The sequence below is a fragment of the Moschus berezovskii genome, chromosome 5, assembly GCF_049115385.1.
Source record: "Moschus berezovskii isolate FMDL1 chromosome 5, NW_MosBer_1.0, whole genome shotgun sequence".
NCBI classification, from domain to species: domain Eukaryota; kingdom Metazoa; phylum Chordata; class Mammalia; order Artiodactyla; family Moschidae; genus Moschus; species Moschus berezovskii.
Window position 1 is genome coordinate 80,381,307 of NC_142464.1, and position 15,171 is coordinate 80,396,477.

The window sequence follows — 15,171 nt, forward strand, 5'->3', positions numbered from 1 at the left end:
AATGCATTTTATTCCACTTGCTATAAAATTTTAACACATACATGTATAGACACAAACACACCCCAACTACCTTAGAAAATGCTGGAAAAAAAAAATTAACAGAGAGCTTCATCCCTGGGATTTGGGGTAATTTTTTTTTAATCATAGATTTTCTTTGTAGTTTTTAATACTTTAAACTCTTTTCTAAGAAACAAGATTCATTTTTATAAAAACCACAAAACTATTTTGAAAGCAAAAAAAACAAACTAAAAATCTTAACAATGATCATCTCTGACAAGTAAAAGACTCAAAAAAATATATAATAATGTGATAAAGTCTAAAAAGAGGCTAAACAATATAAATTTGTCTCACACAAACTACGTGAAACAGGCACCTTTATAATGACAAATACATTACATCATCAACCCCTTCTGATGGAGACAAAAATTATCAGGTAAGAAAACAGCTTTTTCCATTAATTAATGTTAGTCTCATTTCTGTTCCTGCTTCTAATAAAAATCTGTGAAATTTCTATAGAACTATATAAGTTATAAAATAAAATCTGAGTTCTAACATTCTGCATTTTAATTCGTGGGTTTTTTCCAAAGTAACCTCTAATATTATTTCAACTAAAATTTAAGTTTCAACATAGGAAAAACAAATCACCAGTCTTTCAAAACTACTTGGCAAAGGGATTTCAGAGAAATATGCAATACCAAGCATCTTGGCAACATTTTCTAATAACATTTTCATTGTTCTAAGTTACATAAAAAGGTCAAGTACTCTCAAATTCTGGAGAAGGAAATGGCAACCCACTCCCGTATTCTTGCCTGGAGAATCCCATGAACAGAGGAGTCTGGGAGGTATGGGGTCCATGGGTCGCAAGGAGTCGGATACAACTGAAGTGACTTAACACACTCTCTCTCAAATTCTCTACCTAGAAACAAAACTCTAAGCAACTTACGGAAATTAGGATTCCCCTCCCAAAAAATAAGAGCCATGTTCGGTACACACTATGAAAGTGACAAAACAACAGAAATAATAACAGCTAACATTTTTTATTAAACAATTAACTATATGATACTCATTGTTCTAAGTAATTTGCATGTACTGTTTAATCCTCACATAATATTATGAACTAGCATTACTGTCATTTAATAGATGAGAAATTGAGGTAACATTTGTCCAATCACTAGTAGCAAAGCCAGAATGTGAATGCCAAGCAGGCGAGCTGTAGAGCCCTGCACTCTTAATCAGTACACTAAGCTACAAACCTAAGTAATGGAGATCTTGTTAAAATAGTTTGCTGTTATTAAATTTCAGGGAATAAGTAATCTTTATTCAACATAAGACCAGATATTTTAATGATCTGATCATGTCACTGAAAATAAATGAACGAAAGAAATAAAAACCTAAAAACCTCCTATTTTTGTGACAAAAAAGTAAAAAGCAGTTGCTATCAGAATAGTCACAGAAACCTGAGAAAACATGTAACTTCCAAAAAAAATGACAACAGTAGACATATTAAAACAACTGCACTGAGCTTTAACATCATATCTATTTTCTATTGAAAATAGGTTAAGCAGTTTTTCTCCCTGACTTAATCTAGAGGATACAGATCCCTAAGAGCTGTATAAAATGCCAAAGAAATCCTACAGAAAGGTAATGTCAATTCTTTGGGTGAAAGTATTCTTTCCTAATATTAAGATTTTCCTTTTAAGGAAGTTTTGAAGCTATCAAACAAACTCTCTGTAAAAAATATTATAGCTTAAATTTTAATGGAGTGTGTTCAAACTGCTTCATAGGTACCAACCCTGTTTTTCATAAATATTTCTGAAAAATAAAAGGTAAATCACATTCTAAACACTATCTTATAAAGGTTAAAAATAATACATTAAAAATTTATTTTTTAAAAATGATTTTTCTGTAAACTTCTAACACTTAAAATAGTAACTAGAATTACATCTTTGTGAAATATACACCTAAAACAAGTAATAACTCAAAGATGACATTATATTTACAAGGATGAGCATAGGTAATCCAATATTCATATAATCAAAAACATAGACAACAACATAAATCTCTTACCCACCTAATTCACAGGAGTTACACCCAACAGAGCTATAAAAATGACTAACAGATGGTTGTAAAGTAACCTATAAATATAAATGCCATTTTAACAATTACAGTCAATTAGTAAGATTAAATTGTACTGACACTAAAAAGTTTTCTATAATTCATTCAATTCCACCTGGAATTTTAGACTCAGAAAAGGATAAAATACAAAGGACAATACTGGGACAATGCCTACAAGAAATTATGAAAGTTTCTCTCTTTTTTTTTTTTTAACTTTATGCATCTTCAAAGAACTGGAAAGAAATACAAACAATAGAAGGGAATTTTGCTGTAATGAGGAACTTTAACAGATTTTTCATCATAATGCTGTCTGCTTTCATAGTTTAAAATATCCCAGAAAATAAGTATTTTATTTGACACAGCACAAGAAGTAAAAATATGGGGGAGCAGGTACATTAAATATGTGCTTTGAGGAATAAAATGATAGGAAAAAACAATTTACTTTTAATACTAACACTGCCTGAAACATTAGATGGCAGACCACAGTTAACCGGCAGAATTACATCTCCTATTACTTCTCCAAATCCTGAAATCTCAGACAGGTTGTATTATAATTATCAAGTAAAACATCAAATGGTTCTTTCTAGTGGGAGAGAGTAAAAAAACAAAAATAAGCTATCAATTAGTGCCTGCTATGAGGACACAACTTACCTCCTTACTTTCTTACCCCTTAAGAGCTAAGACAAGCTAAATTTGCTCTATCCTTTCCTAACTATTTTAAATGTCACGATATATCTCTACTCTCCATTCAATCTCCATGCCCACAAAAATAAAAAGCTGGAAACAGTCTTACTCTTACAAACCTGGGTACGTTTTTCTTCTGGAATCTATCATTTCCTATCTCGTGTTACAATCATTACACACATGCTCTTTTTAAGGGTGTGTGTGCACTCAGTCATGTCCAACTCTTCAGGGAAGAGTCAACTGTACTGCATCCTTCTATGTATCTCACAGGTTAGTAAAGAGTCCTGACTAATAGCCAACTCTCTATCACCTAAAAAGAATGAAGTCTTAGTTTAACCTCAGCTCAGTTTAAAAACAAAATGAAACAAAACAACAACCAAAAAGCATCTCTGGAACTATTAGAAAGGTAATGTTCTGAGAAGAAGTATGTACACAACTTGTCTGCTGTCATTAGAGCAAAAACCAGATGAAAATGCTTCTTCTCCTGCTTCCCCTGCTGGATTCCTTCCAAGTAAATCAACGTCTCTTAGTTAAAGAAAAAGCATGCTTAGGTTCACGTCAGAGGACCAGGAGAGACTCAGTTGCTTAACTTTCTGACATATCCAAACCAGGTCATTTCCCTGTCCTGTGAGTAGTAACAGAGCTCTCACAGTAGAGACAAACTAGCAAAGCAGACAATCAAGACAACTTAATGTTTGAGATTAAAAATCTATGTAAATACACAGGAAAAGAACTCAAAGGTTCTATAACAATGTAACAGTAGTTATCTCTGGGGAGAGATGTGAGATAGAAGTGAAGTATGTAAAAAGCGTTTTCAACTATTATAAATACATTGCATTGTTTAAATTTTTCCTGAACATTGACTTACTTCTCTAATGTTTTTCAAAAAGAATGAACAGACCTAAATGGAATTTAAATGAAAATTAAATGCCATTTGCAGAAATCTGACTACCAAAGACCTACAGATTAAAGAGAAATAACAAAATTATCCTATCCTCCAAAATAAAAAGGAATGCTGGTAACACAACAAAAATGCCCACAGCAACTGTCACCCCCTACTCAACATTCACTTCTCTGATTATACGATATTAGCCACTAGAGGAATTTTGAGTACCCTCCCCCATGAAATTACATACTGTTTTCAGCAATCCATTAAGTCATAAAAAAATGTTAGCGTTTGCACCAACAGAACATTGACTCTCAATTTTAATTCTCTGTAAGTACTGTATCTATATACAGTATATATATCGCTCTCTCTAAACACACACACATATAAATTTACATGTAGTTCATGTCTGACTGCCTTGAGAAAGTATTTCCCCATTTGAAAAGTGAACTATCTAGACAATCAATTTCATTACATTTTAATGGAGAGTTCATATTCTCCAACTATTTGTCATCACAACTTTGGGGTTAAAAAGAGTAAAAGTAAAATTTTATACAACTAGGATTTCTGGGAAAAAAGCAGCAGCAAAAACTATGCTCTGAACACAGCATGAGTCAAAATGTCAAACGTAAATAATGTCATGTATTTCAGCAAAGCAAAATATGACTAAACATTTCTAAAAGTTAAATTTGTAACATTAGCATCTTAAAAACTGGAGCCTAGATAGCCATACTTAAAACTTTCTGTCAAGTTTAGGTCGTTTTCCCTTAAAAAAAAAACTAAGAGAAACCATATTAAAAATGGCCAAAATTACTACAAATTAGGAAATAAATTATTTTGAGCAAATTATTTTGGAAAGAAGGATTTTTGTTTAATCTAGTTTATGAATTCATAATATAGTCACAAATACTTTATAAAGGGGTACAGTGTACGTGTCATTTCCCACCATCCCCTCATCTGGTTACTCCTCCGTCTACCCAACCATTATCAATTCTCCACTATCCTCCCCCGCCAATTTCTTTATACTTATAAAAACAAACACAAATTTATATTCCTATTCCATGGGTGCCTCGTTATCACACAAAGTAGCACATTATTCTCGCTGTCCTATATCCTGTTTTTTTCACTTTATAACGTACTTTGGAGATCTTTCCATGTCATTACACACAAAGTTTCCTCATTTTTTTCACAGCTGATTATGACTACCACAACTTTCATCTATCTTCTTCAGGCTAAACTTTAATGACATTATATACAGTTAACTACTTAACACCTGAGTTAAGTTTCTCCCTCCAAGATCTAAAAACAAAGCAACTCATTATTTAAATTACATCCTTTTTAGAACGTTTATTTTCCAACCAGGTAGACGGAAAACGTCGCACAATTTTATCACTTAAAATGAAGGTACAAATTAGAATGCAGACTTCAAGTGAAATTACCTTTTTTTGATGGGGGCATCAGCGTTAACAGCCAAATCAACAATGACTAAAAGTTCCTTCTAGCGCTTTTCTTTCACTGTAAAAGAAAACGTTGTTGTTGCTTTTCTTTTTTAAGGTTAGAAAGCCTTCAAGTCGTATAGCGTGGCATTCTAATAGGAAGCAACCGCCACCTGATTCGATCTTTCATTCCCCAAGTCAGAGGCCGAGGTTTTTACCTTTCAGGATTCTGCTATTAGCAACAGGACTTGTACACCAGCGAAAACGCACTCAAGAATGTAAGCTCTGCGGCGCTACGCGTCGGAAATTGCACTCCCAGGACCAGCACGCCAGGACCAGCTAGAGTCCAGCTTCGCAGGCGAAAAGGTTTCCCTAAGAATCCGCCGCCGCGGTGACCTGGCGCGGGCGGGCGCGGGTGGACTCACGGAAGGAAGAGCGGCGCCGCCCCGGGAGCGTTCGAACCCGCGCAGCGGTTCGAGTCGGACGCCAGGAGTAGCGCGCTCCCCGGGGACCCAGCCCCGGAACCGCGACCACTAACGGAACCAGCCCGCGGGCGGCGGCGGCCGCCACTCGGACTGCGGGCCGCGGCGCGCGGGCCGGGTGCCGGGAGCGCGGGGGTTCCCCGGAGGAGCTGGCCGTCCCGGCGCCCCATTGGGCGCCGCTCCAAACGTGCCCGAGTTGTGACAGGAATAAAGTGGGTCACAAGGCCTAGCGGGTCCCCAGCGAAAGCCCTCTCCGCACCGGCTCTTGGGCTCTCCCCGCCGCTCTGCCGCTCGAATCGGCCTCAACCCAAGGGCGCGCTCCGGCCACCCGGCCCCGCCGCGCACCCCAATCCCGCCCCTGCCCCGCAGGTAACCCCAGCTGTCCCGAAAGGCCCTTCAAACGGGGCGGGCCTCCACCCCAACTCCCGGGGAAAGACGCACTCGAGCGATAAGCAAAACTTGGGCTTCAGCGCCAGCCAGCCCCTCCCCTGGCCGCCGCCCCCCGGCCCCACTCACACCGCCCTCCTGCTCCCCCCACTTCCCGGCGCCCTCACCGTGCGGCTCGCGGCGGCTCCGGCTTCTTCCCTCCCCCACCCTGGAGTCCAGCTGCGGCGACTCGGAACCACTGGCCTTGCAGCGTCCTGAAGGCGCTGCGGCTCCCAGCTCTAGCAGCACCTGGGGCTGAGTGGCGCCCCCAACCCACCCCCCAAAAATTCACCGCTACAGCCGCCCTCAACTCCTCCCCCTCCCTTCCCTTCCCCTCCTCCACCGGCACCGGGACCACGCATGCGCCGCTCCGGCAAGCCAGCCGGCGGACGTCAGGCCCCAGGCCCACCCGGCGGGGCGCCACTCACCGGGAGCGCGCACGCGTCGGCGGCCAGATTTCCTTCGCGCGCTCGGTCTCGGGGGTTTCCTTTTTTAAGCCGGTAGCCGCAAGACGAGTCTGTGATTGCGCTCCCGCCCGGCGCATGCGTAGTCAGTGACCCCCTGCGGGCTCCGACTGCCGGCGCTTTTCGTTCTTCCCTCCCCTCACTCTCCCTTTCCCCGTTGCGTCTCGGTGCGCATGCGATGTGCCCCGTTAGGCAGTTCGGAGCTGCGATGGGGATCCCGGGCCGCGGGAGGAGACTCCTGCTCCCTAGGGCTACGCGTCTGCGCGATCCGCGGCTGCCGCCGGGCGTGCAGGAAAGCCGAGATCTCCTCGGCGCCCCCTTCCTCGCACCGGTTACTGGAAAGCAAGGGAGGCGGGGCCTGGTTAGCTGCGGAGGGTGCGGCCGGTCCCGGGAGTTTAGATCAGGGTGGCTTTGGCTTTTACCCTGGATGCGGGAAGCAAGGACAGAGGAGAGTCTCTTGTATGAGGGATCCCGAAGCCAAAAAAGGGGACCTTCTCTTTCTCGAAATGCAAATCACTTTGCCAATGCCAGGGAAAAAAAATCGGGCGGGCGAAAAGACTTTTTACCCCCCATCCAGTGGCATCTCTTGCGTTTCGTCTCTTGGGACGGGAAGAGGGCGTTTGTGAAGGTGACTGGCACTCCAGACTCCTCCCCTCTCTTCTCCTGGAAGTGCACTGGTTTAGTCGCTTCTTTTTGGAGAGTGGGCCTGGGGAGACCGGACGTGAGTCCTTGGCTGCAGGGCCGAGGCCGAAGAAGATAACGGACGTGCTCCTTTGGAGTTTTTTTTATCTAGCCTTAAGGAAGATGGGAGATGAAGCACTGGTCATAAACCAGAACCCTAGCTTGTACCTCTTCCCTTGTAGAAAAACGTGTGAATGTTTTCCCCCTTACCTTGGGGGGAAATTACTTTCCTTGACGGTTAAGACAGTTGGTCCACAAGGGAAAGCACCTTTCAGTAGCTAAAAATTATTGGGAAAAAGTCTACAGTCCTAATTCCTAGTAGTTTTCATATTTTAATGATTGTTCTTTGAATTTGAAATAGAAACCGTTTTCGCTTCTTTCAAAAAATAAACTGTTGTGACTATAAAATCCTCAAAGGTAACATTCATTTCAGTGAACACTTCAGATTCTTACTGTGTACTCAAGAGAAAAAAAAACATCGAAATTGAACTATTCAGATCCCTGATCATTCCCCAGAAGATTCTGCCCCGAATGGGAGAGCGTGATAAGAGTCACCATATAGCAGACAAGATTTTAGTAGACATTTTTTTCCTGCTTATCATTCATTCCCTATTCTGATCATTTCCTTTGGAGAACAATCCATTCTTCACTTTCAGATTATTTGGCTGGGGCAGGACTCCAGAGGAAAACACATTTGAGTTAATCCTCTACCTTAGTTTGGATTTAACTAAGAAGGATGATCTCCTTTCCAATGAAGTTAAGTCTGCAAAAATGGAAGCCTGAACACATCTTCCTACTCACAGATTCTGAGAAAGAAGTCAAAGTGGAATAAGGCAGGTTCAAAAATGGAGATTTGGCCTGGAGACACATTGGATGCATGGAATCCGTTGTGGACTAGATAACTGGAAATTTCAGTTAAATTAGTCAATAAATTCTTAACGTATTCATTGCTTAAACCAGTGAGAGATTGTCTGTCACTTGCAATCATGAATTCTCACAGTGGTAGCAAGAGAGGAGGAAGGTTTCAGTTAGACAAGAGGCTTTGAATGCTTTTCCTAGGATGTGGATGTTTGGATTTTCTAGAGAAAGTGATCTCTCTTCATATTCTGTATCGTATCTTCAAAAATACCTTTGCCCCTTTTAATGGTTCCATGGTCCTCTTAGTCACTAGAAACACATCATGTTCATCTTTGACTCCTTCCTCTCTCATTTTCTGTATTTAATCATTTACCAACACCTGTTGATAGTCCCGTTTTTCTGCTCAGTCTTCTGCCACTACTCAAACATTTCCCATGATTCAATTCACAACTTATCCTTCTCCCCATACTCTCCAAGAAGAAAACTGTACCACATATTTTTAATCACATTTCCAACTTCCAGATTCCACTTTTCCCTAAAACAAAAACCCTGCCTCAGTTTGTCCCCTAGCCTAAATCCTCTCCTTGAACACAATTTATCTAACTCAAATATTCTGCTCACTTCTTCTTGTCTGCCTTGCTATAATTTAAAAGGAACATTTCCAACTCCATTCCTAACTGGTTTCCACAGTTGATGTCTTGATGGAAGCAATATAGCATAGTGGCTAAAAAACAGAATTGGAAACTTACTGCCAGGATTTATCCCGGCCCCACTACTTAATATCTGCATGGCTTTGAGTCTGTTCTTCAGTTTCCACATCTGTCAAATGAGGGTAATAACAATCATGTCTCAGGATAATTGAGAAAAGATAGAACAGGTAGATGGAATGTGTGTGTGTGTGATAGTACCTGGTACATAAAAAAATCCCATATTAGTAGTGGCTATTAATGATATTGCTTTTTGTGTAGTTCTTACATCTCTTGCTCAGTTTCTTTCCCTAGTTCTCTTAGACCCTATGTCCTTTCTGTTTTTTCATAATACCACTCTTATCCACCCTTTCCTTGACGTTTCTACTTTTACTACTACAGTTTAAGGTAAATAGGAACATGGGAAGCTTGGTATGCATAATAGGGAATATGTTGTCACGGTTTTTTTTTTTAAGAATTCTTCAAGTTTTAGTCAATTATTCTTATCCTTTCTAGATCCTTTAAAATAGAAAGAAGTCAATAGTATGATGTGATATTGAAGGCTTTGTAATCAAAGGTCTAGGCTTCAATCCTAACTAATACTAAGACACACTGAGCAAGTTAAATTATTTATTTGAGCATTGGGGTATTTATCTGTAAAGTGAGAAAAAGCCATCTCAGAATTGTGATGATCAAATGTAAATTATAACCACTACAGAAAGGTTAGCTGAAAAGGATGGCGGCTTTAGATTTTTATGCTTTGTGGTTGGAACTCTAGGAATGGTTGAAATGACTCACAAATTTGTAACTACAGCCTACACCTAACCTTTGGGTTCCTAACACACATCTCCAATTGTCTCACCAATGTCTCCTCTTGAATATCTCGAATACCTTGGATGCTCCCTTCAATCTGTTCTCCACAAAGCAGCAAGAATATTCTTTTGGAAATATAAATGAAACCACGTGTTCCTACTTAAAATCCCTATTATTTCCCATTTATATCTAAATTCCTAGTTGTGGCCATAATACCTCTTTGATCTAGCTCCCTCTATTTCTCCAACTTCATGTCCTACCATTTTTCTCTTTTCCCATAACACTTCCACCCAGAAACTTCCCCAAGTTTCTTGCTAATCTCTGTATTCTCAAGCTTTGATACATGCTGTGCACTTACCTGGGCCACCCTCCTACCTTTTCTCCTGGCTGGTTCCTCTTCAGTCTTCATGTCTCAAAGATCTAACTACCCTATTTAAGATGTTTCCCTCCTGCCTCTCACCTGCCATCCACCAACACGGTGCCCACAATTATTCTCTATTACTGTGGGTGGTTTTTTAATATTTCTTAACTATCTTCCCCCCCAACCCCGCCCCACTGCCACCACATGGTAAATCCCAAGAGTCAAGAACCATGTGTTTTCTTCTTCACTGTACATGCAGCGTTCATTTCTTTTTTTTTTTTTTTTTTTTGCAGCGTTCATTTCAATGCTCGAGTTAAACGAAAGAATGAATGAACTGAAAGGTAAAACGTGCCAGAAGATTTTTAGGATCACTCTTATATTCCAAGTTGTGATTGTAAGCAGATTGTAGTCTTGTCAGGAGGTAAACTTAGCAATGTGTTTTAAAGTACAAAGGAGAGATAAACTGAAAATAGTGAAACACTGGTGGGCTGCCGTCCATGGGGTCGCACAGAGTTGGACACAACTGAAGTGACTTAGCAGCAGCAGTATGAGACTGCTGAGTGAGGTCCACAATAGGGAACAAGAGCATGCAGCACTCACCCTCTAAACAGCTGCCTACATTTGAAGCAGATATTCCTTCAGCCCGGCTTTCCTGGTGGCTCAGACAGTAAAGAATCTGCCTGCAATGCAGGAGACGCAAGAGATATGGTTTCAATCCCTGGGTGGGGAAGATCCCCTGGAAAAGAAAATGGCAACCCACTCCAGTATTCTTGCCTGGGAAATCCCATGTACAGAGGAGCCTGGCAGGCTACAGTCCATGGGGTTGTAAAGAGTCGGATACGAATGACACACACGCACATTCCTTCAGTCAGGACCAAAAGCTGGACAAAACTGGACTTAACATGGTCAAAACCTCCAACCCCTACTTTCAGGCCATATAAGTAAAACAGAAGGGAAGAGGAGGGTGAGAGAATCATTGGAGTCACAACTTTAAAAGCTCCTGGAGTGTCCTGTGGCTTTTCCTTTCCTTTTTATTCCCCCACCCCACTCCAAGTTGGGCTTCCTTGGTGGGTCAGATGGTAAAGAATCTGCTTGCAATGAGGGAGACCTGGGTTCGATCCCTGGAGGAGGGCAGGCAACCCACTCCAGTATTCTTGCCTGGAGAATTCCATGGAGGAGCCTGGCGTCCGTGGGGTTACAGAGAGTCAGACACAGCTGAGCAACTAAGCACAGCTCACTCCAAGTTAAGTAAACAAGGCTCCAACAGAATCGGCTAGAGAAACTGGAGTGACTAAGGAGAGACTGGTGGTGTCTCTTCCCTTTCAGATTTGTTGATCCGCCCTGCATCTATCTACCTGTGTGAACAGGAAGATAGGGACTTGGGGAGAAACAACTGGAGGAAGTGGGCTAAAGCGTACTCCTACAGTTTGGCATGGCAAGGAAGTTTCTACAGAGTCTATCCATGCTGGTAGAAAGTACTGTCCAGGTTTGAACCATTTTGACACCTACTGGGAAAAGAAATTCTAGCAACAAGAGGCAGGATATACTTCAAGGAGTGGGAACTGAGAGAGATCAAGAGAGAGAGCCGCAGACTGATCTCCATGTCAAGGAACTGTGTGGTGGAGAGGCTGCCTCCGAGTTTCTAGGAGAACTCAATGTGCCCATTAAAGAGCTAACACTTTGATGCAATACGGAGAGTACTTACCTAGTTAAGAGAACTGTATGCCTTTCTTCCCTAATCTCCCTTCCAGTCCCCAACACCACAGAGGATGGGTCTTGAAAAGAGAAGGAAATAATTGGCTAAAAACAACTCCACCTTCCCTCTTGAGTTCCTGAATCACAAGTTCAGCCAGAGAACGTTTGCCTGGGAACTGATATTGGAGCTTGAAACTAGACAGACTTTTAATAACCAAAAGTGTGAAAGAAGAGTTAAAGAATATGCTCAAGATGTCTTTAGGGGACTTGCTACCAGTGCTGCTTAATCACCTAAGGATCTCATTAAAACAAAAATTGCTGTTCAGCTAGTCTGGGATGAGGCCAGAGACTGCATTTCTAACAAGCTCCCTGGGGATGCTGCTGATTCTAGGATCATACTTTGACAAAATAGGCACTATAAAGCAGGAGAGGGAGTTTCAATGGTTGGCAGAAAGGAATAGAGAAAAATATTACGAAGGTTATATGAAATACCCATTTTTGTAGATCAAAAACATTTGAATATTTAAAATTTCCCAAAAAATCACAAAAATTCATTCAATAAAATGTGAAACACATTATTAAATAATTTCCCCACATTCTAACAAATACTTATACCCCACTTAAATGAGAATGCATAAATGAAGTAGGATATGAAGTAGTACTGATCTACACTGGCAAGCATGAGTACTTGCTAGAAGAGTGTGTTTGTCTGCCTTATTTGAAAAAGGCTGAGGCTGGAATCAAAACCAGCCACCTCTATTACGCTATAATTTTATGAATTTTACAGATGTTTAAGTTTTCATGAACTGTGCTTACATATAAAAACTACTGCCACCTGGTGGATTTGAGTTAAAAAAAGAAGTATGAATCTTTTTATTCAAACATCTTAAATACTATTTGTACTTCCTCTGCTAATTTTAACCCAAAAAAGAAAATGGGTAAATATGATGGATTTACTAAAAAAAAAAATTACATTTGGGGGAACCTTTTGCATTCGGTTTCACTGAATGCTAGTCACTCAGCTGGGTCTGCCTCTTTGTGACCCCGTGAACTGTAGCCCACCAGTCTCCCGTCTGTGGGATTCTTCAGGCCAGAATACTGAAATGGATGGCCATTCCCTTCTCTAGGGGATCTTCCAGACCCAGGAAATGAACCCGGGTCTCCCACATTGCAGGCAGATTCTTTACCACCTGAGCCACCAGGGAAGTCAGGGAAATAATGTCTATATTTATATGCATTAGATGGCATTAAAGTTACATTTTAACTTTATGATAATATGGTTTTTCCTTTAATTTCCACAACTGTTTTATTCTCAATAGGAATCTTTCCATCCATTTTGTTAAAGACTCTTAGAAGTTGGACCATATAGGTAATTATTTCTCTGATGTGTGCTAATGCTGTAATAAAGACCATTGTGTGCAACTCCCAACTTTGCTTCTCAACTTTTCCTCCCTTCATCCAAATGTGTATATTTTCAAAAGCCTTTCTTTGCTATCTCAGAAGGGGTCTTCCTAATTCTTTACAAAGTTAGATCATTTGATTGTACCTTATCTGATAAAATAAATTATTACCACCTAACTCAGTATGTGCTGAAAAGCAGAGTAAGCTGACAAGATTCGTATAGTCAAGGCTATGGTCTTGCCAGCAATCACGTTCAGCTGTGAGAGCTGGACCGTGAGGAAGCAGAACACTAATGAATCGATGCCTTCGAACTGTGGTGCTGGAGAAGACTCCTGAAAGTCCCTTGGATAGCAAGGAGATCAAACCAGTCAATCTTACGGGAAATCAACCCTGAATACTCACTGGAAGGAGGACTGATGCTGAGGCTGAAGCTCCAGTATTTCGGTCACCTGATGCAAACAGCTGACCTACTGAAAAAGTCCCTGATGCCAGGAAAGACCGAGGGCAGGAGGAGAAGAGGGTGCTAGAGGATGAGATGGCCGGATGGAATCACTGATACAATGGACATGAACTTGGGCAAACTTTAGGAGATGGTGAGGGACAAGGAGGCATGGTGTGCTGCTGCAATCCATGAGGTCGCAAACAACTGGGCGACTGAACAACAACTCAATCTGTATTTAACTTTCCCTCCACTTCATCATTCTCTGCTGCCTCTATGATCCCTAGCCACCCCTAAGAACAGGAAATACCCTTTTCTGGCTTCATGTGAAATTGCCTCGTGCATGCTAAGCCTCTTCAGTCATGTCAGACTCTGTGCAACCCCATGGAGTGTACCCACCAGGCTCCTCTGTCCATGGAATTCTCCAGGCAAGAATACTGGAGTAGGTTGCCATTCCTTTCTCCAGGGGATCTGCCCAACCCAGGGATTCTCTTATGTCTCCTGCACTCTTTACCACTAGCACCACCTGCTGCTGCTGCTAAGTCACTTCAGTCGTGTCCGACTCTGTGTGACCCCATAGACGGAAGCCCACCAGGCTCCCCCGTCCCCGGGATTCTCCAGGCAAGAACACTGGAGTGGGTTGCCATTTCCTTCTCCAGTGTGTGAAAGTGAAGTCGCTCAGTCGTGTCCGACCCTTAGCAACCCCACGGACTGCAGCACGGACTGCAGCCTACCAGGCTCCTCCATCCATGGGATTTTCTAGGCAAGAGTACTGGAGTGGCTTGCCATTGCCTTCTCCGAGCACCACCTGGGAAGTCCTAAATTGCCTCAGTTCTAATTTATTTTTGTAATCTAATCACTTAAACTTAGTCTGGATTCTCTCAAAAACATCAGTAAATACCCAAAATCGTCACCAGTACAAACAAACTAGAAGACTAGAATGTGTTGATAAACTATTACATGATGGATTTAACACCATTTTCTCTAAAAGTGGTGTCAGTTATTAAGCCGAGATAAAACATGCTGCAGGTCTTCTGCAGTGTCCTAATATTATATATTTTCTCATGATGAATTCTTCTGAGATTGCTATTAAAATATATGTAAGCCTCACAATATACTTTTCTCACTTCTCATGATTTAGAAACTTACGTGTTATACAAGTCTAATAATTCAATAGCCTGTCTACTTAGTAAGCTAATACTTTCGAACAATAATAGAACTATTAAAAATTGTAACAATGAGTAGAGATGTTTCTTAGTACTTTTTAGAGTCTTTAAATTGCATTTTTCCATTGAGTGCTTAATTTTTTTAATAGGTAAGAGATTTCAAAGAAAAAGCATATGGTCATAAATTTAAGTATTTTCACTCAAAGCCTCTAAATAATAGACTTTAATATTTATTAAAGTAAATTAAATCCCATGGTTCTTTTTCATCATTTTTATTCACATGCCTCTTTGGAAGTGATTAGGCAACACAGAGGACTTGTAATATATTTGTTATTGTCCAAAAAGGATCAGAAAAAGGATAAAGAACAGAAAAATATTAAGGGTTCAGGACAAATTCTAGTTTTGTTGGAGGCAATAAATATTCTGAAATATCTGGAAGTTTTTGTAATTGCATATAAGCTATAATTCTAATATGAAAATGAAAATAAATTTATTTATAAATATTCTGATCTCTGATTATAAAGGCAGTGACAAAAACACTCCATATATAAACACTTTAAAGCTATTTATTAAATATT

General features: G+C 40.8%; 1 protein-coding gene across 6 annotated transcripts in view; it reads right to left on the minus strand.

The window, feature by feature from the left end:
* CLOCK (clock circadian regulator) overlaps positions 1 to 6,676 on the minus strand; it is a 126,036-nt gene extending 119,360 nt beyond the window's left edge. For 2 of the 6 annotated variants that reach the window (XM_055434509.2, XM_055434511.2), the window contains exons 1-2: positions 6,458 to 6,676; positions 5,125 to 5,200 (exon numbers count right to left, since the gene is read on the minus strand). The gene's annotated coding sequence lies outside the window, so the exon portion shown is untranslated. Of the gene's footprint in view, positions 1 to 5,124; positions 5,201 to 5,339; positions 5,953 to 6,157; positions 6,310 to 6,457 lie in introns of those variants that run through there. The other 4 variants (XM_055434513.2, XM_055434508.2, XM_055434510.2 and 1 more) reach the window with 2 other exon arrangements.
* Between the last annotated feature and the right edge of the window lie 8,495 nt (positions 6,677 to 15,171).